The following is a 24,592-nucleotide window of genomic DNA, read 5'->3' as shown; positions in this document are numbered from 1 at the left end:
CTAAGGTTGCCAGGTCCCCCCTGGCTTCCAGCGGGGATGGGGGGTAAGGTTGCCAGCTTCAGGTTGGAAAATTCCTGGAGGTTTGGGGATGGATCCTGGGGAGCACAGGGATCTCAGTGGGGTACATTGCCACAGAGTCCACCCTCCAAACCATCCATAGTTGGGACTTCACAGCACATACAGAAAGGAAGAGGTGATGTGGAGGATCTCTGCCGGAGACCCTGGAGAGCAACTGCCAGTCTGAGTAGACAATACTAACCTTGATGGACCAAGGGTCTGATTCAGTGTAAGGCAGCTATGTGCATGTTATGGTTACCAGGTCCCATTTTGCCACCAGCAGGAGGTTTTTGGGGTGGAGCCTGATCAGGGTGAGGTTTGGGGAGGGGAATCAACACCATAGATTCCAATTGCCAGAGCTGCCATTTTCTCCAGGGGCACTGATCTCTATCGGCTGGAGATCAGTTGTAACAGCAGGAAATCTCCATCTAGTACCTGGTGGTTGGCAACCCTATCCCTGCTGGTTTTGCCAAGTTCTGTTTGAGGCTTGGGAGAGAGTCTGCCTCAGTCCCCACAGCCACCCTCCTTTGAGACGCCTCACGCTCCTTCCGAAACACACTTCCCTTTGTAAGCCGCATGGCAAGTTCAGCGTTATTCAATCGCATGGGCCTCACCCAGCGATCGCATTTGCTGCACCGGGGGCCTTGTAAGGCGATGCACGGCGGCACGTTTGCCAGTCATTGTGTCTCAGTTCTGGGGACGTGTTTCAGACCTCCTCCCGCCAAGCCAGCTCCTGGCTGGCCTCCTTGCAGGGTAACTCCTTGCAGAGGTTACCTGAGCCATCCCCTTATCCTGTAAAACATCCTTCAAGCCCGTCATGACTTCGTAGCAGAATGCAAGACATCGGGATTTTAAACAGGCAGAAAGGGAGACAGAGAGGAAAGTGGGAGCTGGAATTTATTCTGGCCGTCAATGCATGGCCATTTTGTCCTGCAATTCTCCTGCGAATGTTGCGAATCTCTGCAGGCAACACGCATGGTTGGCTTCTTCCCGCGTGATCAACCCACCTCCTTTCGTAACTTTTCAAGGTTTTCCAATTCCTGTGTAGTCCCGATATTAAAGGAAAGTTTGCGGCAGTTGCAAGAGTTCGCTGGTGCTTTTCAGCGCCGGCATTGACTCCCCGCCGTGAGACTCACTGACCCAGGCAGCAACGGCAGCAGCAGCGGCGGCAGCCCCTTTCACCCCCTGGACCCCACTCCCTCTCTCTCCCGTGCTCCCGTGCCTCCACTCACCGCCTGTTTCGCCTCACCTCCACCGGGGATGGAGGGGTGGAGTAGCCAGTCTCTCCTGATTTCCCTCAGCATGATGTAGTGGTCGAGAGCGGCGGACTCTAATCTGGAGAACCGGGTTTGATTCCCCACTCCTCCACATGAGCGGCGGACCCTAATCTTGTGAACGGGGGGAGGTTCTCCACTTCTCCACATGAAGCCAGCTGGGTGACCTTGGGCTAGTCACAGCTCTCTGAACTCTCTCAGCCCCACCCGCCTCACAGGGTGTCTGTTGTGAGGAGAGGAAGGGAAGGAGATTGTAAGCCGGTTTGATCCTCCTTAAAAGGTAGAGAATATCGGCATATAAAAACCTCTTCTTCTTCATTTATTTTTATCTATTTTCAGATTTGTAGCCCACCCTCTTCTATTCTCTCTGGCTTTGCATAGCGTCCAAGCTGGATCGAGCAACTGACACACACAATTTGTGTGTTTTATTGCTGCTCATCCTGGGAAGCAGGGATTTCAACAGTCCCTTGCTGGGGCGCACTGAATGCCTAACGGCATGTTCCATTTTACACTTTTCCTCCACAGGGACTTTTAGTCAGATCAGCCGCAAGTTCCCCATTAGAAATAACATTCTCAAGGGTATGGTGCAGCCCCCAGCAGGACAAACAGTGCCCTCAGGGGTTGTTTTGGGTTGGAAAAATGGTGCGAGGGAAGCTATTTCTCCCTGCATGTTATGCTCCTGAAATCAATCAGGACTCCGCACATTTGAGAACTGAGTTCCCAGCAGGGAAATCGCAGCTGATGTCTGACTAAATGTCCCCATAGAGGAGGAGTGTAAAATTTAACATGCAGTGAGGATCAAGTTGCCAGGTCCCTCTCCCGGCGGGAGGTTTTGGGGGCAGACCCTGAGGAGCGTGGAGTTTGGAGAGGGAGGGACTTCAATGCCATAGAGTCCAATTGCCAAAGCGACCATTTTCTCCAGGGGAACTGATCTCTATTGGCTGGAGATCAGTTGTAATAGCGGGATATCTCCAGCTAGCACCTGGAGGTTGGCAGCCCTAAGTGAGCTCCTGGGTGCGCAGAAAAGGGAAAATCTTAGGAATCCTGCTGAAAGAAGAGATAAAGCTCTTGTGGGTATTAGTGAGTTCCTGCGCTGTTCCTTGCCTATTCCTAGCCTGTTGGATTAAGCAATAATGGACCCGCTTGAAAGAGGAATGGTGTTACTCTTCCCTCATGCCAGGTTTCTTGTGCTTTATTTATAAAATTCCTATACTACTAGGGTTGCCAACCTCCAGGTACTACCTGGAGATCTTTACTTTTCACAGTCTGTAATTTTGCACGCCCATTGCAAGGATTCACGAGAAACTGAGTTTTCAAGCAGGTGGCCATTAAAAAGTAAAGGTCCCTTGTGCAAGCACTGGGTCATTCTGACCAATGGGGTGAAGTCACATCCCGACGTTTTCTAGGCAGACTTCGTTTACGGGATGGTTTGCCAGTCATCTTCCCTTTACCCCGAGTAAGCTGGGTACTGATTTTACCGACCTCGGAAGGATGGAAGGCTGAGTCAACCTTGAGCCGGCTACCTGAAACCAACTTCCGTTGGGATCGAACTCAGGTCATGAGCAGAGCTTGGACTGCAGTACTGCAGCTTACCACTCTGCGCCACGGGGCCAGGCAGCCATTACAGACTGTGAAAAGTAAGTGATTTTAAGATTGCCCTGGGGGAGGCATTTTTCGAGGTAGAGTCACCAAATACGCAGCATAGCTTCAAGGGACTCTCCTTGCATGAACCACAAAGTTTGGTAAAGTTTGGGGCAGGGGGTCCAATTTATGGGGACCCAAAGTGGTAGTCCCCATTCCCCATAGAAAAACATTGTAAACTTTACCATGCATGGAGGAGGGGGGTGACCCCTTCCAGACCCAATAAAATCTGACCCCCATGACCCAATCTTAACCAAACTTTGGGGTTCATGCAAGGAGAGTCCTTTGAATCTACGCTGAAAATTTGGGAACTTTGCCTCCACAAACGCCCCCACAGGAGCTTTGGGGGGGGGGAATCCCCATAGACTACAAAGGGCCCGAATTTTTCAGCAAACTCAGAAATAAGCAGAATACTGGAATTTACCAGTATGGGTATTTGGCTTATTCCGGGTTTCCTGAAAAAATCGGGCCCAATAAACCCGAAATGTATGCATTTCCCCCTCCCACACACACAACCTTAGTGGTGACATGTCCTTTGGTAAGGCACCAAATGGGTTGCCAACCTCCAGGTACTAGCTGGAGATCTCCTGCTATTACAACTGATCTGCAACTGATAGAGATCAGTTCACCTGGAGAAAATGGCTGCTTTGGCAATTGGACTCTATGGCATTGAAGTCCCACCCCTCCCCAAATCCCACCCTCCTCAGACTCCACCCCCAAAACCTCCCACCGGTGGCAAAGAGGGACCTGGAAATCCTACAAATGGATGAGATCCTGGTGTTGGATGCAGAGAGCCAGGGACAACTCAGAGTCCTGTGGGATGGAGACCCAGATGCACTTTCCTCTGTCTCCGTGCTGCTCTTAAAGGCCCTCGAGTTGTTTAGTGAGTTTGGGGGAATGACAGGCTGCTAGCTGAGATGGAATTCTGGCAGTCTGATGCTCCTGACAGATGGCAAGCCAATTTGAAGGCCAGGCTCAAACCAATTCAAGGGTCCTCCTGGGCTGGCAGTGGCTCACAGGCGGCAATGTGCCAACTTCCACTGTTTCTTCTTTGGCTTGCCTCCAAGCGGATTGTGTAGGCATGGACCACATTAGCAGCAGCACCCCTCCCCCAAATGTCCTGGGTAGGGTTGCCAACCTTCAGGTGTGCTTGTGTGTGTTAAGTGCCGTCAAGTCGCTTCCGACTCATGGCGACCCTACGAATGAAATTCCTCCAAAATGTCCTATCTTTGACAGCCTTGTTCAGATCTTGCAAATTGAGGGCTGTGGCTTCCTTTATTGAGTCCATCCATCTCTTGTTGGGTCTTCCCCTTTTCCTGCTGAACCTTCAGGTACCAGCTGGAGATATGCTATTACAACTGATCTCCAGCCAATAAAGATCAGTTCCCCTGCAGAAAAGGGCCACTTTGGCAGCTGGACTCTAGGCATTGTAGTCCCTCCCCTCCCCAAACCCCGCCCTCCTCAGGCTCCGCCCCAAAAACCTGCCAGCGGCAAAGAAGGACCTGGCAATCGTAGTCCTGGGTATCGCTACCCTTGTATGTCAATGCAATTCATCCTCACTGTGTGGGGGGAAGCTGCAGACATGACTGTTTGGGGGACACAGGAGGATACGCATGGGGGCGGTGAGCACGCCGTTCCAGGAAATGAGGTTGGTTTCCAGGACTTCCTACTGCCCAGTAAGAAGGGATTCCGGCGAGCGTTTCTTCTCTTCCTCCCTCCCCTCCCTTGAGTGTGTTTGAAGACGGGGGTAATAAATAATAAAAAAGAAATACATATGGAATTTGAATATGAATGATAAGAACAGCTGTGTGTATCCATTATGAATGAACATAAACAGAGATGTATAAACGGAGATTTTGGGGGGCTTTGGGAAGAATTAATGTCTTTGTTCCCGGATTTTCCCCCCCTATCAGGGTTTGAACCGAAGCCATTAGCCGAAACTCCCCTGCAGCAGTCGAAGCCAGAAGCCTCATTTCGCCTTGGCCGGGAGCCACCCCTGAATTCTCTTCAACAGTTCGGTTAGACCTAATCCTAACAAATTTGCCCAGAGAAGTGGGTCTCTTATTACACAGCCTCATTTGAATGCTTTCCAAGGTTAATTTCAGCTACCTCTCTTTCCAAACGTCTCCCTCCCGTGGTCCTTCCCCCAACGACGACCGCCATTTCCCATGCCCCATTCTTGCGCTCCCTCCTTCCCCAGCCCATGGACAGCGGCTCTGATCTAGACGTCGCTCAAACCCAAAGACGCAATTGGTTTTAAATTAGAAAATAATACTCTGTGCGTGTTTTCCTGCTTTTCTTTTCACCGCACGGGGCTATGAAATTTACCCGGAGGGAGGCTCTAAAGCTGAGCGATTTACTTGGCGAAATTAATTGTAGCTTTCATGGGTACGGAACGGCCCCAGAGGGCAATACCCAACAGGCATTTGCTCTTGTAATGTTATTGACTTAGTTTATAATCTGATTCCAGTTACCCGGTTTCCTCCCGCCCCCCTCCTCGCAACCATCTCCACGCTGCCGCCACAGCCTCAAAATGCTTTTCTTGTCTTTATGGCCCTTTATGTTGGGAAGTTATGGGCCAGGCGTCCCGGAGTCTCTGAGTCGAATGGGAACGCCGTCCTCCGGAGGGCCGCTTGCCAGTGGAAGGCAGGGAAGGGGACTTGGGAGCTTGGACCACATGTTGAAAAGGCCGGGGTGTGTGTGTTCACGGCTCGCAACCGACTGCAGAGGGAAATCGGAGGCTCGAGGAAAATCAAACTTACTCGGGAGACAAAAGGCAGGGAGGAGGGGGAAAGTTTGTCGGCAAGAGGGTCTGTCAGATCCAATATAGAGAGTTGCCAGCCTCCAGGTACTAGCTGGAGATCTCCTGCTATTACAACTGATCTCCAGCCGATAGAGATCAGTTCCCCTGGAGAAAACGGCCGCATTGGCAATTGGACTCTATGGCATTGAAGTCCCTCCCCAAACCCCACCCTCCTCAGGTTCCGCCCCAAAAATCTCCCGCCGGTGGCAAAGAGGGACCTGGCAATCCTATCGGAAGTGCTCCTGGAATTACAACTGCTCTCCAATCTACAGAGATCATTTCCTCTGGAGACAATGTCCGCTTTGGAGGGTGGAATCTATTGCACTATATTCCTGCTGAGCTCCTCCATCCCCAGGTTCTGCCCCCAAGTCTCCAGGATAGGGTTGCCAAGCCCCCCAGGGCTGGCTGGTGGAGGGACTCAACAGCAATGGAAGGAGGCCTAGGCTGCCATCTCTGGCGATGTGGCAATATCACTTCCAGTGTGCACCAGACATGACATCATCACATCACCAGAGGTGCAGGGATGCTCTGGCAATTGGGCAAAAACTCTATGGTAAAAATGGCTTCTACCATAGAGTTTTTGCCAAAATACCAGACCGCCTCGCATCGCCAGCAAAGCTATGATGTCATTTCCGGCGCATGCCGCTGGTGCATCCCCCACGCTGGTTGCCAGGGGGTACCTGGCAACCCTATTCCAGGAACTTCCCAAGCTGGAATTGGCAACCCTAGGACCAGATTGAAACAGAATGATTGCTAAGGCAAAAGCATTTTCCCATAGGACTTTGCGCTCACTGCAACCGGGCCCATGCAAAGCAGCAACATGGCATACCTTATTTCCCAGATATTTCCCAAGCTGGAGTTGGCAATCCTATTTTGCCCTAGTGGCTAGTCTAGGGTTGCCAGGTCGCTCTTCACCACCGGTGGGAGGTTTTTGGGGTGGAATGTGAGGAGGATGGGGTTTGGGGAGGGGAGGGACTTCAATGCCATAGGGTCTCTTCCAGGTTTATTGAGAAACTTTTAATGTCACCTTTCCGTAAAAGTCTACCTAAGGAGGCTCGCTATGAACCACGTCAGTATAATAAGTAATAACAAAACTTCAGACCGTTAAGACTATCAAACTCAATTGTTATGAGGGCCAAATATGACATAAATGTCACTTGGACGGGCCAGTAGGATTCCTCTTCACCACCGGTGGGAGGTTTTTGGAGCAGAGCCTGAGGAGGGGGGGTTTGGGGAGGGGGGACTTCAATGCCATAGAGTCCAATTGCCAAAGCGGCCATTTCCTCCAGGGGAACTGATCTCTATCGGCTGGAGATCAGTTGTAATAGCAGATCTCCAGCTAGTACCTGGAGGTTGGCAACCCAATGCTGGATACGTGGTAGGGTTGCCAGTTCTGGGTTGGGAAATATCTGGAGATTTTGGGGGCGGAGCCTGAGGAGGGCGGGGTTTGGGGAGGGGAGGGGCTCTTTCAGTTGGAGATCAGTTGTAATAGCAGGAGCTCTCCAGCAAGCACCTGGCGTTTGGCAACCCTAGGCCAGTCCAAGTGGGCCTTTAAGAGCTGCTGCCCTTGCTGGGGCTCGGCACGGCTGGCTCCTGGCTGCCAGCAGCCTTCCAAGCCAATGCCCCCCACCCCTGCCCATAGGAACTATCTTGGTAAGGGAAAGGTCCCATCCGTTCTTGTTCCCCAGCAGACTTGGTAACGGATCAGACGTGGCTGTCAATGGGCAGCCGTTCTCCAAGCTCATGCTGGAGGAGCACCCGCTGGCCAGGTTCCTGACAGCTCCTCCGATTTGTATGGAAAATGCTTCCTCTCCAGCCGGCCGCCTGCTGCACTTGAAATCCAGCCCTCGGCTTTGGCCTCGGCCACGGGACTTGGAGCGACAGGGATCAGACCTCCTGCCGCAAAGGGGCTGAGTCCCGGGGTGTGCGAATTGGCCTTCTGAGCCGGCATGGCCTGCAGGGCTAGCAAATCCCGGATACCATACCCGACTTTGTTTATCTGCGCTGGAAGGAAGCATAAAACACTCGGTTTTGCCTTGTAAACTTGTGGACTGAGCTGAATGCCTCTTGAAACCTACCGGGCATCTGGATGAGAGGTTTTTATAGAGATACATATTTGTTCAGCATATGTCTGGAACTGCACATTACGCTATAATCACCTCGTAATGGGTTTGTTTCTCTGCTTTACACTCCTTTTTTTTTTTTTTTTGCTACCGAAACCGTTATATATATTTTTTCCAGCGTGAAAATATAAAACTTCATTTCACCCGTTGTTATGGTCCCGGCTGTTAGGTTCGAAAGGGAAGTGGGGCGGAGGTATCTCGGTGACACCATCAGTCTGTGCAGAGGGGTGCCGTGGAATTGAGTGCAGGTCACAAAATCCGAGGGGAAATCTGTTGTCCCTCTGTGCGTGGCGGCTGAATGGCAGGGATTTTCCAGGCCTGGAATCGATCCTTTTGGCCAGTTACCAGAACTGGAAGATGCAATGCACACATAAAAACACATGAAGCTGCCTGATCCTGAATAATGATGGGTAGCTGTGTTACAGTGCATTCCTGAGCCGCCCTGGGGGCCAGGACGAAAGGCCTCTGGAGGCCTTTGAAGTGCTGCCCCGGCATAAGGGCCAACAGCACCAGCGTCCGGGCGGCGTCCGCCAGCGTTTGTGGCCAGCAAAGGCCATGGCTGCATTCTGGGAGGCGTTCCCAGGGCGTCCCGGCACCCAGGGAGGCGTTCCCGGGGCGTCACCTACACCGTTACGGCTTGGGAATGCCTCGCGTATCTCCCATGCAACCCACATAGTTTTTTGGCGCCGGTCGGAGGTTTCGGCCGAGCCGAAACCTCCTTAAGAGGCAACATTGCTGCGTTGCCTCCTAAGCCCGGCGCCGGCATTCTGCTTAGGAATGCACTGTTAGTCTGTTTGTAGCAGTAGAAAAGAGCCAGAGTCCAGTAGCACAGGTGGAAGTAGGCCAGTTGGGACAGGGGGGCAGCGATCCCCGCAAACGCCACACCAACGGCACTTCTGGGCTACCCCAGAGGCTCCCGCCGGAGGGCAGGTAGGACCTGGCAACCCTACATGTTAAAACTAGCACATCCAGTGGAGGACGGATAGGGTTTCCAGCTCCGGGTTAGGAAATACTGGGAGATTTTGGGGGGTGGAGCCTGAGGAGGGCTGGGTTTAGAGAGGGGAGGGACTTCAATGCCATAGAGCCAAAGCGGCCATTTTCTCCGGGTGAACTGATCTCTATCGACTGATCTCTCTATCGATCAGTTGTAACAGCAGGAGATTTCTAGCCACCACCTGGAGGTTGTAATAACAAACAGTAGTCGGCTCTGCAAACGATATTACAAGTGTATTAAAGTACTAAACAATCAAAATGACAATGTAACAAGAGCAAAGTGAATGACAAATACAATCAGGTACACAAATGAAAAAAGTGACGAGGACAAGCAACAATATCTACAAAACTAGCGGCAATAGTGCAAGCAAGCAGACACAACAGCGAACAGTCACAATCTTTTCATAAAGTTCATGGTGAAGGAACAATGTCCAATAAAGTTGGCTTGGCTAGACGCTTGCGCAGTCAGGCAAAAACGGAGGAAACACCTTTCCGGATATGTAACCGCGCTTGCGCCACAAAAGTGGCTTCTTCAGCCTTCAAATATGCAATCCAGCTTACGATTTCAAATTTCACTCTCCCAAATGGGCTGCTACTTCCTTGTTACTACAGCTTAACTGTACAGTTTTTAGTGTTTTTACACAGCCCGGATAACCTACAAGAACCAATGAACTCTGACCGTGAAAGCCTTCGACAATAGTTTTTAGTGAGTTTTTAGTGAGTTCTTTGTACCATCACCTGGAGGTTGGCAACCCTAAGAACAGAGCTGTAAACTCTTTCCCCGTAGTTCTGGTTTTCTATGTGCAGGGTAGGTTGCCAGCCTCCAGGTGGGGCCTGGAAATCTCCTAGAATTACACCTGCTCTCTGGATGATCGAGATCAATTCCCCTGGAGGAAATGGCTGCATTGGAGGGTGAACTCTTATGGCATTATAACCCGCCGAGCGCCTTCCCCTCCCCGAACTCTGTCCTCCCCAGGCCCCACTCTCAAATCTCCAAGAATGTTCCAAAGTGTAGCAACAATAGTACTGGGAGCTTTAAAAATATGGACAGCATCTATATTTAGGGTCTTCCACGTTCAGTCTGAACGGCTGTGGTCCTATCAGGGCTGTTCCCATGTAATTAGTTCGAATGTGTAAATTGGTACCAGGCTGGGAGAACAGGAAGACAGCATTGATGGTATCCTGTTGATGCACATGAACAGCGCATGGAGAAACCTGATTAGAAGCATGTGGCGGTGGCTGGTGCCATTTCCCAGGGTGCACCGGGTATAACCACAACGCACAGCAAACCAGCTGCTCTCTAGAGACTAAGCAGCAAGCTCAGAGCACAGCCCTGGCCTCTTTTGGCCCAGGAGGTCCCTTCCTACTCTTATGACTCTACGATGCTGTTCAAGTGAGCCAGCAGTTAGGTAGAAAGTCCACTCCCAGCTAGGGTTGTTGTCCTCCAGGTGGGGCCTGGAGATCTCCTGGAATTGCAACTGATCTCCAGACTACAGAGATCAGTTCCCCTGGAGGAAATGGTTACTTTGGAGGGTGGACTCTATGGGCGGAAACGCATGGTCACTTAGCCCCGTTCCAGCACCGTTCCCTCCCAGTTGCACCCAGGATCGAATCTTCTCAAACGGACGATGCCTTATTTACTTTTCTTTCAGCCCTGTATCGAACTGTTTCCTGCCTGCTGCTAGTTCGGAGCTTTTTTTCTGAGAAAAAGAAAGTCTTTTTTAAAACGAGGCTTGGATTCCCCCCCCCCTTCTTTCAGGTAGCTCCGTTTTTTGTTTTTTAGTTCTTAAAATGCTTTTAAAATTACAAGCGGGGGGGGGGGGAGCCTCCATTGGTCAATTTGAAAGGACCAGTCACCAGGAGATGGGTGGGGGGAGGGACCCGCATTTTCTGTTTACAGATCCATTTGCACAGTTTAGTACCTGCTCATTCCAGGTAATGCGGGTTCATTTGATCCTGGGTGGAACGGGGCTGGAACTGGGCTGGAACTGGGCTAAGTGACCATGCGTTTTCGCCCTATGGCATTATACCTCGTTGTGGTCCCTCCCCTCCCCAAACCCAAGCACCATCTCTAAATCTCCAGGAATTTCTCGAGACAGAGTTGGCAGCCCTGCTCCCAGCTAGGGTTGCCAGGTCCTCCCTCTCTATCAGCAGGAGGTTTTAGGGGGTGAGGCTGGGGCGGCCATGTGTGCGCAACCGCGCATGCACACGATCACTGCTCCGGAGCAGGTGTGTGGATTGGCAGTAGGGTTGCCAGGTCCCTCTTTGCCACCGGTAGGAGGTTTTGGGGGCAGAGCCTGAGGAGGGCGGGGTTTGGGGAGGGGAGGGACTTCAGTGCCATAGAGTCCAATGGCCAAAACGGCCATTTTCTCCCGGGGAACGGATCTCTATCGGCTGGAGACCAGTTGTAATTGCAGGAGATCTCCAGCTAGAACCTGGAGGTTAGGCTAGTAGAAACAACAGCAGGAGGGCTCAATTAACAAACCAATAAACACTTTTTTCTCTATGTCTGAATTTGTAAGTCTATCACCCTTAACATAATGAACGATCACACAACACTACAAATCCCTCAGTTACAATAGCTAATTACAGAACAATCACCAATACATGAAATCAAAAAGGAGCCTAAACCGGCTATTGCCTAAAATTAAACAGAAAAAGATGCACAATTCGGCCAAGGCGGCTTATTCTATTACAGCATAGGTATTTCTTTGCATAGTACCTGGAGGTTGGCAACCCTACCCCTGCACCTCAGAGACCAGCCCTTCCATCTCCTTCTTGACCAGTGCCGTTTTTTTTTCCTTTTTAACTTTTGGAACGGGGATTTTTTTTTGTGCAAATGTATACCCATAAAAGCCTTGTTGGTTTTCTCTGCTAATTACCTTATGGAAGGAGATGTTCCGGCCTTGCGGAAGCCCTGGCTCTAATTTATTTTAATTTAAAAAATAAAGCAGGTTGAATCGACAAATTCCAGTGGAAGGAGTGCGAAGATTTGGCCCCATTTTGCCAGATTTTGAGGTTGCTGCTGGGCCACATCGCTGCCGTGAATTATCCTTCTGTTCGACAGCCTCCCTCAAACAGAAGGCTGAAAAACCTGCTCCAGACTCTCCGATGGAACATTGAATCTTGAGATGCCCCAGGGCTTAATCGGCCCTTTGAACAACCAGAACGCGGGTCTCGAGTGCCTAGAGGTTTGAGCTCGAGCGAACGCCACGTGCCTTTATTCCCTTCCAGTATTATTCTCTGCAGCAAGCAAACTTGGTTGTTCTGATCAGTGGTGTAGCTAGGGTTGCCAGCCTCCAGGTACTAACTGGAGATCTCCTGCTATTACAACTGATCTCCAGCCGATAGAGATCGGTTCCCCTGGAGAAAATGGCAGCTTTGGCCATTGGACTCTATGGCATTGAAGTCCCTCCCCTCCCCAAACCCTGCCCTCCTCAGGCTCCACCCCAAAAACCTCCCGCCGGTGGCAAAGAGGGACCTGCCAACCCTAGCCATGGGGCAAGGCACATTATTGGGGGCCCTGCTCCCTTCCCCCGCAATGTATGTACTGCTGTTCAAAGCACGTACATTATTACAAAATAGTTGCAGTATTTAAGTGCATAACCAGTCCTTCCTTCCTCCCCCCTCCTCCCCGCTTTCTATCTCCTGGATTTTATTTCTTAGCAAAGTAGCGTGAGAAATGGCACAGGGATGTCAAAGCCGAGTTGGGAAATTCTTGGACATTTGCAGGCGGAGCCTGGAGATGGACCTCAGCAGGGTATAATCCCATAAAGTTCACTCTAAGGTTGCTAGGTCTCCCCTGGTCACTGGCAGTGTGTGTGTGTGGTGGGGGGGGGTAGGGTTGCCAGCTCCAGGCTGGGAAAAAGCCAAATGGGTGCCACCACAAGGCACTGTTGCTGGACAGCGTTTGCTTTAATTCCTCCACCTTTAGCCTCACCTTCAAGGCCAACTGGCAACTTTTGACAGGCCAGATTCTTCCCGAGGGTCACAAGATGCTAGTCCATAATGTGGCTTCTCTGTTGACTACTCAAGGCAAAGAGGTGAGGGAGGACAGCCCAAAGATTTCTTCCTTGTTTCACTCAATACTTTATCCTCTCGCCACGGGCTTTCTCTTTGCATGTGTGCACATTTCTTCCTCTCCACAATCCCCCGCCTTACTCTCATCTCCCCTTGAGCCGCCTGGATTTATTTAGCACTTGTGTTTAATAACAGCATTGGAGTGACAGCTTATTACATTCCCTGACGACCAGCATGTTGGCGCATATTGTTTGCATGTGGCTCAGTGCAAACTTTCACTCCCAGCCATCACGGAAAAAAACCCAGCCTCTCCTTGATTATTCTGCTTTGGTCTTTTCCTCCTGGTAGCTTCTGCTTCATCCTGTGCACGTACCAGTCTATGCTTAGGGTTGCCAGGTCCCTCTTCGCCACCAGCGGGAGGTTTTTGGGGTGGAGCCTGAGAAGGGCGGGGTTTGGAGAGGGGAGGGACTTCAATGCCATAGAGTCCAATTGCCAAAGCGGCCATTTTCTCCAGGGGAACTGATCTCTATTGGCTGGAGATCGGTTGTAATAGCAGGAGATCTCCAGCTAGTACCCGGAGGTTGGAAACCCTAGTCTATGCTGGTATTAAGGGTTGCCAGGTCCCTCTGTGACACCAGTGAGAGGTTTTTGGGGCAGAGCCTGAGGAGGGGAGGGTTAGGGGAAGGGAGGAACTTCAATGCCATAGAGTTAGGGTTGCCACCAGTGGGAGATTTTTGGGGCACAGTCTGAGGAGTGCAGGGTTTGGGGACTCAGTGCCATAGCCCAATTGCCAAAGCAGCCATTTTCTCCAGGGGAACTGATCTATATCGGCTGGAGATCAGTTGTAATAGCAGGAGATCTCCAGCTAGTACCTGGAGGTTGGCAACCCTACATAGAGTCCAATTGCCAAAGTGGCCATTTTCTCCAGGTGAATTGATCTGGCAACCCTAACTCTATGGCAATGAAGTCCCTGCCCTCCCCAAACCCTCCCCTCTCTGTCGGCTGGAGATCAGTTGTAATAGCAGGAGATCTCCAGCTAGTACCGGTCCAAGGTCACTCTCTTCCAAAGAAGAGAGGGGATTCAGACTTGGGTCTCCTGGCTCCTCGTCTGACATTTAGCATTTCTCAACTTTTTTACCCTTGCGGAACCCTTGAAATAATATTCATGTCTCAGCAGGGAACCCTACATACAATTGCATATGATTTACATATGATTAGCCTATTCATCCCTATTTCTCACAGAACCCCTAGCGATTTCTCGTGGAACCCTAGGGTTCTGGGGAATCCTGGTTGAGAAACACTGCTCTAACCATTCCACCGTGCTGGCTTAATATCAGCCAGAGTGGTGTAGTGGTTAAGAGTGGTAGACTCTAATCTGGAGAACCGGGTTCGATCCCCCAGTCCTCCACATGAAGCCTGCTGGGTGACCTCGGGGCTCGTCACAGTTCTCTTAGAGCTCTCTCAGCCTCACCTACCTCGCAAGGTGTCTGTTGTGGGAAGAGGGAAGGGAAGGCAATTATAACCGGGTTGAAGTCTCCTTAAAGGCCAAGAAAATAGGGGTGTAAAAACCAACTCTTCTTCTTCTTCAACTCTTCCCACTGCTGTGGCTCTCATGTTATGGAATAGGGTTGCCAACAGGTTGGGAATTTCTTGGAAATTTGAGCGGTGGAGCCTGGGGAGGGCAAAGTTTGGGGAGGGGAGGGATCTCATTGGAGTATAATGCCGTACAGCCCACTCTCCAAAGTAGCCATTTCCTCCAAGGGAACTGATCTCTGTAGTCTGGAGATCCACTGGAATGCTGGAAGCTTTCCAGGCCCCACCTAGAGGTCGGCAAGCCTAGGAATCAGCCGCCTGCTTGGCTGTGCAAGACCCAGAAGTATTGCTCTTTTTAACAGCCTACATTAAAGCCCTTTCTTTTTGGATGTGAATGAATGTGTCTTTTTTTTTTTTTTACAGTTCTTTATTTGCTGCTGCATAATCTTCTGCTCAGTCTGCCCTCAAATGATCTTTTGACATTGTCAGGTTTTTTTATTGGTGTACCCTGCCGTGGTAATTGCTGTTTTGCGAAGCAGCTTATTCATTTAAATACATGTTAAATAAATAAGAGCGTCTATCTGCACAGGCTTTTGGGGGAAGAGGTTAGGCTTGGAAGGGGTGGCATTTGGCATCTGGGAGGGAGACCTAGCTCAGTGATCAGATCACATGGAAGGTCCCCAATTCAAACCCTGGAAACTGTCTCTGAAAGATCTCAGGAAGTTGGTCTTAGAACAGACCTTTTTCCTGTATGAGACTCCAGAAGGTCACTGCTAATCAGAGGAAACGATTTTGAACTAGATAGACCCATGGTCTGATTCCTAATGTCCACATTAACTTGATGTGCTGTCAGCATGCAATGGGGGGAGGGGCTATAGGTCAGTGGTAGAGCATCTGCTTGGCATGCAGAAGGTCCCAGGTTCAATCCCCGTCATCTCCAGTTAGAGGGACTAGGCAAGTAGGTGATGTGAAAGACTTCTACCTGAGACCCTGGAGAACCACTGCCAGTCTGAGTAGACAATACTGACTTTGATGGACTGATGGTCTGATGCAGTATAAGGCAGCTTTATGTGTTCACAACAGAAGCTCGCAACTGGTCCAGCCCCACTCTGAGGCTGACAGAGCCTGTTGGGTTTTTCCTGATGTCAACGTCTTGAAGAAATAATTAAATTGTGGAACTCCCTGCCCCAGGATGTGGTGATGGCTGCCAACTTGGAAGGCTTTAAGAGGGGAGTGGACATGTTCATGGAGGAGAGGGCTATCTATGGCTACCAGTCAAAATGAATTCTAGTATCTCTCTAGTATCAGAGGAGCATGCCTATTATGTTAGGTGCTGTGGAACACAGGCAGGATAATGCTGATGCAGTTGTCTGGTTTGTGAGCTTCCTAGAGGCACCGGGTTGGCCACTGTGGGAACAGACTGCTGGACTTGATGGACCTTGGTCTGGTCCAGCATAGCCTTTCTTATGTTCTTATCAGTAGAAAAGAGTAGGAGTCCAGTAGCACCTAAAGGACTAACAAAATTTCTGGCAGGGTATGAGCTTTCTTGAGCCACAGGCCACTTCTTCAGATACCAGATATGTTCTTATATTCTTAAGGCTTTAAGAGGGGAGTGGACGTGTTCTGGGAGGAGAGGGCTATTCATGGCTACTAGTCAAAATGGATACTAGTCATGACGCATACCTGTTCTCTCTGGGATCAGAGGAGCATGCCTATTATATTAGGTGCTGTGGAACACAGGCAGGATAATGCTGCTGCAGTCGTCTTGCTTGTGGGCTTTCTAAAGGCACCTGGTTGGGCCACTATGTGAACAGACTGCTGGACTTGATGGGCCTCGGTCTGATCCAGCAGGGCTTTTTTTATGTTCTTATAAATCCAGGTTGGTGGTGCAAAGTGGCGTGAAGTTGCAGGCTGACTTATAACAACCTCGTAGGGTTTTCATGGCAAGAGACTCCAGGTGTGGTTCGCCATTGCCTGCCTCTGCGTAGCAACCCTGCACTACCTCGGTGGTCTCCCATCCAAGTACTAACCAGAGCCAAACCTGCTTAGCTCCTGAGATCCGATGAAATTGGACCAGCCTGGGCTATCTAGGCCAAGGTATCTCTGGATCAGCAAGAATCATCCTACTTGTATCCATTCACTAGGCACGCCACAGAAACTCGCTCTGCTCCCTGTCTTGTGCCAGAACAGGTGGATCTTAACATCAGAAAGGGGGAAACAAGCTCAATGAGTAGAGCTGCCAATCTCCAGGTGGGCACTGGAGATCTTCTGGAATTACAACTGATCTCCAGCTGACATAGAGCAGTGCCCCCAGAGAAAACGGCTGCTTTGGAAGGGTGGACTCTACGGCAATATACCCCACTGAGGTCCCTCTGCTCCCCAAAATCCACCTTTTGATAGAGGTCTATAAAATTATGCATGGTATGGAGAGAATGTACAGGGAGAAGCTTTTCTCCATCTCTCATAATATCAGAATGCGGGGTCATCTGCTGAAGCTGGAGGGTGAGAGAGTCAAAAGAGATAGCAGGAAGTATTTCTTCACACGATGCATTGTCAAATTGTGGAACTCCCTGCCCCAGGATGTGGTGATGACTTCCAACTTGGAAGGTTTTGAGAGGGGAGTGGACATGTTCATGAAGGAGAGGGGTATTCATGGCTACTAGTCAAAATTGATACTAATCGTGATGCATGCCTGTTCTCTCCAGGATCTGAGGAGCATGCCTATTGTATTAGGTGCTGTGGAACACAGGTAGGATAATGCTGCTGCAGTCATCTTGCTTGTGGGCTTCCTAGAGGCACCTGGTTAGCCACTGTGTGAACAGACTGCTGGACTTGATGGACCTTGGTCTGATCCAGCATGGCTTTTCTTATGTTCTTATGTAAACCTCCAGGAATTTCCCAACCTGGAGTTGGAAACTCTATCAGTGGGGCACCAAGGCAGTCTTTGTGCACTGCAGGATAGACTGAGGGGTGGGGAATGCACTTGTTCCCTTTCACCAGAGGAAGTTTTGGCTGTTAGACATTCCCCGCCCCAAATATATACAGCGTGCACGGGGGGGGGGGGCGTATTTACTCACCTAAGCCATGTACATCATGCCGTGATTTATTTTGCCTCCCCGCTTCTAAATGAACTTTCTCACCGGGTAAATAATAACAGAATTAAAGTTATTTTTAGGGTTGGCCTGCATCCTCGGAGTTCCCTTCCCTCTCCACTCTCCCCCCCATCCAATTCCTCCAGCCCCCAATAGCAGCCGCATTGTTCTCCCTGTTTGCATTGGCAAAGGCCCAGGTCCAGGGTTCAGAAGTTATTATTATAAAAGTCAAATTGCTTTGAGTCAGGGGAGCGGGATGGCAGGAGGTGTGCGGAGGGGGGAGAAGCGGCAGAAACGAGAATCTTGGACGTCTTCCAGCCTGGAACGACTCGGAGAGTCCAGGGTTGTTACGCAGAGTTGGATCCGTCTCCTGCGACCCCCCTCGGGAGACTCGCCTTTGGCTCGTAACCAGGGAAGATGGAAGAATTGGCTACAGAGCTGGCGATTCATAAAAAGAGCAGAGGGAGTCTCCAAAACTTTTCATGGGGGTTCTGGAAACCAAGATGGCCAGCGCCGGCTTGGCTATTGGACTGGTGCCACCATGGTCTTTGAAGTTAAAACCTCTCGCTGCAGAGGTGTGACACTCCTGGCCTCGATGGTAAGGAGAGACAGCTCATAAGAACATAAGAAAAGCCCTGCTGGATCAGACCAGGGCCCATCAAGTGAAGCGCTGTTCACGTGGTGGCCAACCAGGGACCTCTAGGAAGCCCACAAACAAGACCACTGCAGCAGCACCATCCTGCCTGTGTTCCACAGCACCTAAGATAATAGGCATGCTCCTCTGCTCCTGGCACAAATAATGGCGTCGATAAGTTTAGCAGGCTGTGTGGTGCACTTTGAAAGTCTGCATCACCTCATTGATCGACAACAACCATCAGAACAGAAGAGTGTGAATGCTGGGGAAGGGCTCAGTGGTAGAGCATCTGATTGGCATGCAGAAGGTTGCAGGTTCAATCCCTGGTGTTTCCAGTTAAAAGGGTCAGGTAGTAGGCGTAGTGTTGAATAGCCAGCATGGTGTAGTGGTTAAGAGTGGTGGTTTGGAGCGGTGGACTCTGATCTGGAGAACTAGATTTGGTTCCCCACTCCTCCACATGAGCGACGGAGGCTAATCTGGTGAACTGGATTGGTTTCCCCACTTCTCCACACGAAGCCAGCTGGGTGACCTTGGGCTAGTCACACTCTTTCAGCCCCACATACCTCACAGGGTGTCTGTTGTGGGGAGGGGAAAGGAAGGTGATTGTAAGCCGGTTTGATTCTTCCTTAAGTGGTAGAGAAAGTCGGCATATAAAAACCAACTCTTCTTCTTCTCCTCCTCCTTCTCCTCCTCCTCCTCCACCTGAGTCCCTAGAGATCCACTGCCAGTCTGAGTAGACAATATTGACCTTGACGGACTAGTGGATTGATTCAGTAGAAGGCAGCTTCATGTGTTCAGTTCCTCAGTCCTAACACAACATTCTGATTCTTTGGAAATCGGTTGAGTGTCGCCAGCAAAATGTGGCATAATGGTTAGCTTGTCAGACTGGGAGCTGGGGCATCCGGGTGCAGATACTCTCCTCTGTCATGCAGCTTGTAGGGGATCTTGGGCTAGTCACTGGCCGTTTATGCATGGGTACTTTCACTCACATTTGCCCCCAGTCTGAATCAGTTGTTCCTTGGAGTTATGCATGGGTTTTCCATCCCTTAGAAATGACCTCGCTGCCAGCCCTCGCAATGTCCGGGGCTTCCCATTCCCCTGTTAACTCAACTCTTCCATCTTCCCTGAGCTCAGCCCAGGTGAAATCCCTGTGCAGGTGGCAAAGTGCAGGGCACGCAAGCTTGGTTTCCCTCACAGCCAATTACAAAGCAGCATGTCCAGAGGCGGGGATTCAAATACTTCCTGCTTCCTCAGAGCTCTTTCTGAGCAGAAGAAAAGCTTCTTAAAATGAGGCTTGGATTTCCCCTCCCCCTAGGGTTGCCAGGTCCCTCTTCGCTACCAGCGGGAGGCTTTTGGGGTGGAGCCTGAGGAGGGCGGGGTTTGGGGTGGGGAGGGACTTCAATGCCATAGAGTTCAATTGCCAAAGCGGCCATTTTATCCAGGTGAACTGATCTCTATCGGCTGGAGATTAATTGAAATAGCAGGAGATCTCCTGCTACTACCTGGAGGTTTGGATTCAAAGCCAGAGCGCAAGCAAAAATAAGCCCACAATAAGGCTACTCGAATACAATATTGCTGTTTTAGAAAAATATATTACGAGGTGAAACCGCACATACACAACCGCAGTTGAGAAAAAGCAAGAAAATTACAGACTGGTCAAATATAGACCCAATATAATAGCGCACTAGGCGTTACAAAAATGTAAACATAGGCATGAAATGCTCAATTCATATCAAGTCCATACATATAAAGTGCAACAATCAAGCAACGGAATCATGACACTGTGCAATGGGCTTCCGGTATAATTCCCAGAATAAGACGTCTTATCTAGCCGTCCATGCATACAGGGAAGGTACACTCCTTTATCTTATGAATGAACCTTTGGCATACGGAAGGACTAGAAGCTTGAGAAAATTTTACATGAAATGGGAATTATACCGGAAGCCCATTGCACAGTGTCTTGATTCCGTTGCTTGATTGTTGCACTTTATATGTATGGACTTGATATGAATTGAGCGTTTCACGCCTATGTTTACATTTTTGTAACGCCTAGTGCGCTATTATATTGGGTCTATATTTGACCAGTCTGTAATTTTCTTGCTTTTTCTCGACTGCGGTTGTGTATGTGAGGTTTCACCTCATAATATATTTTTCTAAAACAGCAATATTGTATTCAAGTAGCCTTATTGTGGGCTTATTTTTGCTTGTGCTCTGGCTTTGAATCCAGAACTCTTGTTTAGCACTTGTAGCCGTTTTCGACTACTTCCTGGAGGTTGGCAACCCTACCTCCCCCCTTTCAGATTGCTCCGTTTTTTTTGTTGTTGTTGTTCTTAAAATGCTTTTTTATGCAGCAATTGGGTTTGGGGGGAATTTTCTCTCACAGTAAGCACTACAAGTAAGCCAATTACAAAGCAGCATATAAAGGGGCAGGGAGTTGATTTTGAACTTGGAGGCTGCTGGTGCATAGATTGCTAACAGGAAAGTAAGGGTCCAGTGAGCAACGAACCTCAGGTAAAACTCCCATGCATAAATGGCCACTGACTCTCTCAGCCTGATCTACCTCAAAGGGTTGTTGTGAGGACAAAATAGAGAAGCACAGAACAAAGTGCACTGCCATGAGTTCCTTGGAGGTTTTTAAATATCCTAAAAATAAAACAAAAATGTTAGGCTTGCCAACCTCCAGCTGTGGCCTGGAGATCTGAAATTACAGCTCCAGATGACAGAGGTCAGTTCCCTGAAGAAAATGACTGCTTTGGAGGGTGGACGATATGGCATTATACTTCACTGAGGCTCCTCCCTTCCCCAAACCCTGCCATCTCCAGGCTCCACCCCCAAATTTCCAGGAATTTCCCAACCTGGAGTTGGCAACCCTATTGGTCATGCTAATAAAGAAACACCCTCCAGGTTCAAAGGTTGCACAATCCCAACAGAATCTGTCTGAAGGCTGGAAGAAAGCTGTCGGTAGAAGAACAACTGGGGCCAGAAGGCCAACTACAGATTCATAAGAACATAAGAAAGGCCATGCTGGATCAGATCCAGGTCCATCAAGCCCAGCAGTCTGTTCACACAGTGGCCAACCTGGTGCCTCCAGGAAGCCCCCAAACAAGACGACTGCAGCAGCACCGTCCTGCCTGTGTTCCACAGCACCTAATATCATAAGCATGCTCCTCTGATCCTGGAAACAATAGGTATGCATCATGACTAGTATCCATTTTGACTAGTAGCAGCATTGTCCTGCCTGTTCCTCCCTTAGCAACAGACCTTCACCTGGAAAAGTCCAAGGATTCTTTTTGTCTTTTCATACTGCAGATACTTGAGATGCCCCCCCCCATTATAATTAAAGGCACATCCCCCTCTTACGTCCCGAAAACATTGGCTTCTTTTTGCATATGCGTAAGAATTACCCACCTGCAGGGAAATCACCGAGACTACGGTGTCCTGAGATTGCCTCCTAATGGAAAGAAGACAAACCCAAAGGAAAGATTCATAGAATCATAGAGTTGGAAGGGACCACCAGGGTCATCTAGTCCAACCCCCTGCACAATGCAGGAAATTAACAGCTGCCTCCCCCCTCATCCCCAGAGACCCCAACCCTCCCCCCGCCACGCAGGATCTCACAATCAAAGCACTCCCGACAGATGGCCATCTAGCCTCTGCTTAAAGACCTCCAAAGACAGGGACTCCACCACCTTCCGAGGCAGCACATTCCACCGATTCATGGAGAGATACAACAGGTAGCCTCTTCTGAGGACCAATCATTCTGTTTCATCTTTGCACTGGGAGTCCGTGAAGGAGCCCCATGCTGCAGAGACACGACAGAACCGTTTCCCTTCATAAGAGGCTGACTGGAAGGTGGGCCAGCCGGAGCAGTAAATCAAGCAGAGGGACAGCAGGCCACCTCTCGCGTGAGTGGGTGTTTTGGTCTCGCGGAAGCCTTCACTGCATGTCTCACAGCACACTCCGTGTTACACACAGGTTGGGAATTGCCAGGGTAACTCCAAGCCTTCCCCCGCGACGATGCAGCCAAGTGGTTTGAAGTGTTGCATTATTAGTTGGAAGAGCTCAGCTCTTTTCCCCGCAGTAGGAAGATATTTTAATTTCCTCTTTTCAGCTCCAAACTTATCCAAAACTAATATCTCCAGCAAAACGTAAGACCGTATATTTTAAAACTATGTTTCATTCTTTTTAATCATTACTAATGGGGAAAGTGTGGAGGCGGCAGGGCAGCTGCGCTCTCAGCATTTGGCCCTGGGGAACAGCATCAGCCCATGCCTTGTGGCCCCGCTCTACACCACAACCTGCACAAAAGCCACAAGTTGTACACATGAACTCATGAAGCTGCCTTCTACTGAACCAGACCCTCGGTCCATCAAAGTCAGTATGGTCTACTCAGACCGGCAGCAGCTCTCCAGGGTCTCAGGCAGAGGTCTTTCCCATCACCTGCTTGCCTAGTCCCTTTAATTGGAGATGCCAGGGATTGAACCTGGGACCTTCTGCATGCCAAGCAGATGCTCTCCCACTGAGCCACAGCCCCTCTCCTTGGCTCTCCAGGGTCTCAGGCAGAGGTCTTTCACATCACCTACTTTCCTGGTTCCTTTAACTGGAGATCCCAGAGATTGAACCTGGGATCTTCTCCATGCAAGCCAGTTTGGGTCCCCATTTGGGGGAAAAGGCAGAAGACAGGGGTTATGTAGCTGAAACCAACAGGTTCTTTAAACAAGGTGAACAGGTGTGTAGTCCTCTACACACATTGAACACATGAAGCTGCCTTATACTGAACCAGACCCTTGGTCCATCAAAGTCAGTACTGTCTACTCAGACCGGCAGCAGCTCTCCAGGGTCTCAGGCAGAGGTCTTCTGTATCCCCTACTTGCCTAGTCCTTTTAACTGCTGGAGGTTGAACCTGGGACCTTCTGCATGCCAAGCAGATGCTCTACCACTGAGCTACAGAGACTGGAATTTAGTTGGGTCACTCTGGTTATCTCTCAGGGGCTGGAATATAATTTGTCACAGGAAACGGTCTTATCAGTCCACCTAGCTTAACGTCCTCTCCTCCAACTGGCAGTGGTGGTGAGGGGTCTCTCAATCAGGGAGGAGGTCTTTCTTAATCCCTGCTATCCTCAAGATCTTGAGATATTTGAGGAATGAACGTGGGATCTTCTGCATGCCAAGCAGATGCTCTACCACTGAGCCATGGCCTTTCCCCAACTGTACTGCAATTGTGTCTCCTACCTAAGAACTAGGGATGCCAGCCACCATCTGGGACTAGGGGATCCTCGGAATTTCAGCTCTTCTCCAGACTACAGAGATCAGTTCCCCTGGAAAAAATGCATTCTTAGGAGAGTGGATTCTACGACACAGTACCCCACTGAAGTCCCTGTCCTTCTCAGGCGCCACCCCTAACTCTCCAGAAGTTTCCCAACTTGGGTCTGGCAATTCTATCCCTCCATCCCCTACCATTTGCTTCTCTATGGAGGAGGGGGAACGACCCATTTGGGATTCCATTAAATCGGACCCCTGACCTAATTGTCACCAAACTTCAGGGTTCATGCAAGGAGAGTCCCTTGAAGCGACGCTGAACATTTGGAAAGTCTACCTCCAAAAATGCCCACACAGGAGCTTTGAAAAAAATCCCCATAGACTATAATGTACCCAATTTTTTTCCAGTAAACCCGGAAATAAAACTGAATACCATATTTACCAGAATGGGTATTTGGCTTATTCCAGGTTTACCAAAAGGTTCAGGTTTACCTGAACCTGAAATTTTTTAAATTTTATTTTATTATTATTTTTTGCGCAACCCTTGTCTTGGAGAATATTCAGAGATCTCAGAAATAGATCCTGGAGGATATTCAATCCAAACTATTAGGCCATTTATGCTTGGTAATAGCAGCGCGTTCCAGGCTGAAGTGCCCCACATATTTTTTTTTTGAGTTTTTCACGCTGAACCGTCATTCAGGAAGTGACTGCGAAGCCTGCGCATACCTGCTTCACATTTCTTAAGAGCCCTTTTAACGTGGCCTTTTGTCTTTGCTTCGCCCCTATCTCGAATAATCCCCTCAAGGAAGCATGCAAAATCACAGCCGCATGTTAGCTATGCAAATGGAGATTGGTAATGGAAGGAATGAAGGAGCAGGCGAGTGTGGGGTGGTGGTGGAATTTTTCCTTTTGTGTCGGGACCATAAATAGGCATTTTAAAGGTCACATTTTTAAAAAGAGCTTTGAGCCAGCATCAAAATTGACCCTGCATAAATGGCCTTAGTGTCATGGACGAAAACTCCTTAAGGGTACATTTTGTGTACACTTGAGAGAAATCCTACTAAATTCAATGGGATTTAACTTCAAGTAAAAATCTACAGGCTGTGGCAGGAGGACACTTGGTGTGGTGTAGGTGTAGTGGTTAGAGTGCCACACTAGGATCT

This window comes from Euleptes europaea, chromosome 5 (assembly GCF_029931775.1).
Source record: "Euleptes europaea isolate rEulEur1 chromosome 5, rEulEur1.hap1, whole genome shotgun sequence".
Classification (NCBI taxonomy): Eukaryota; Metazoa; Chordata; class Lepidosauria; order Squamata; family Sphaerodactylidae; genus Euleptes; species Euleptes europaea.
The sequence above is the reverse complement of the archived record's forward strand: the minus strand, read 5'-3'. Positions refer to the sequence as shown.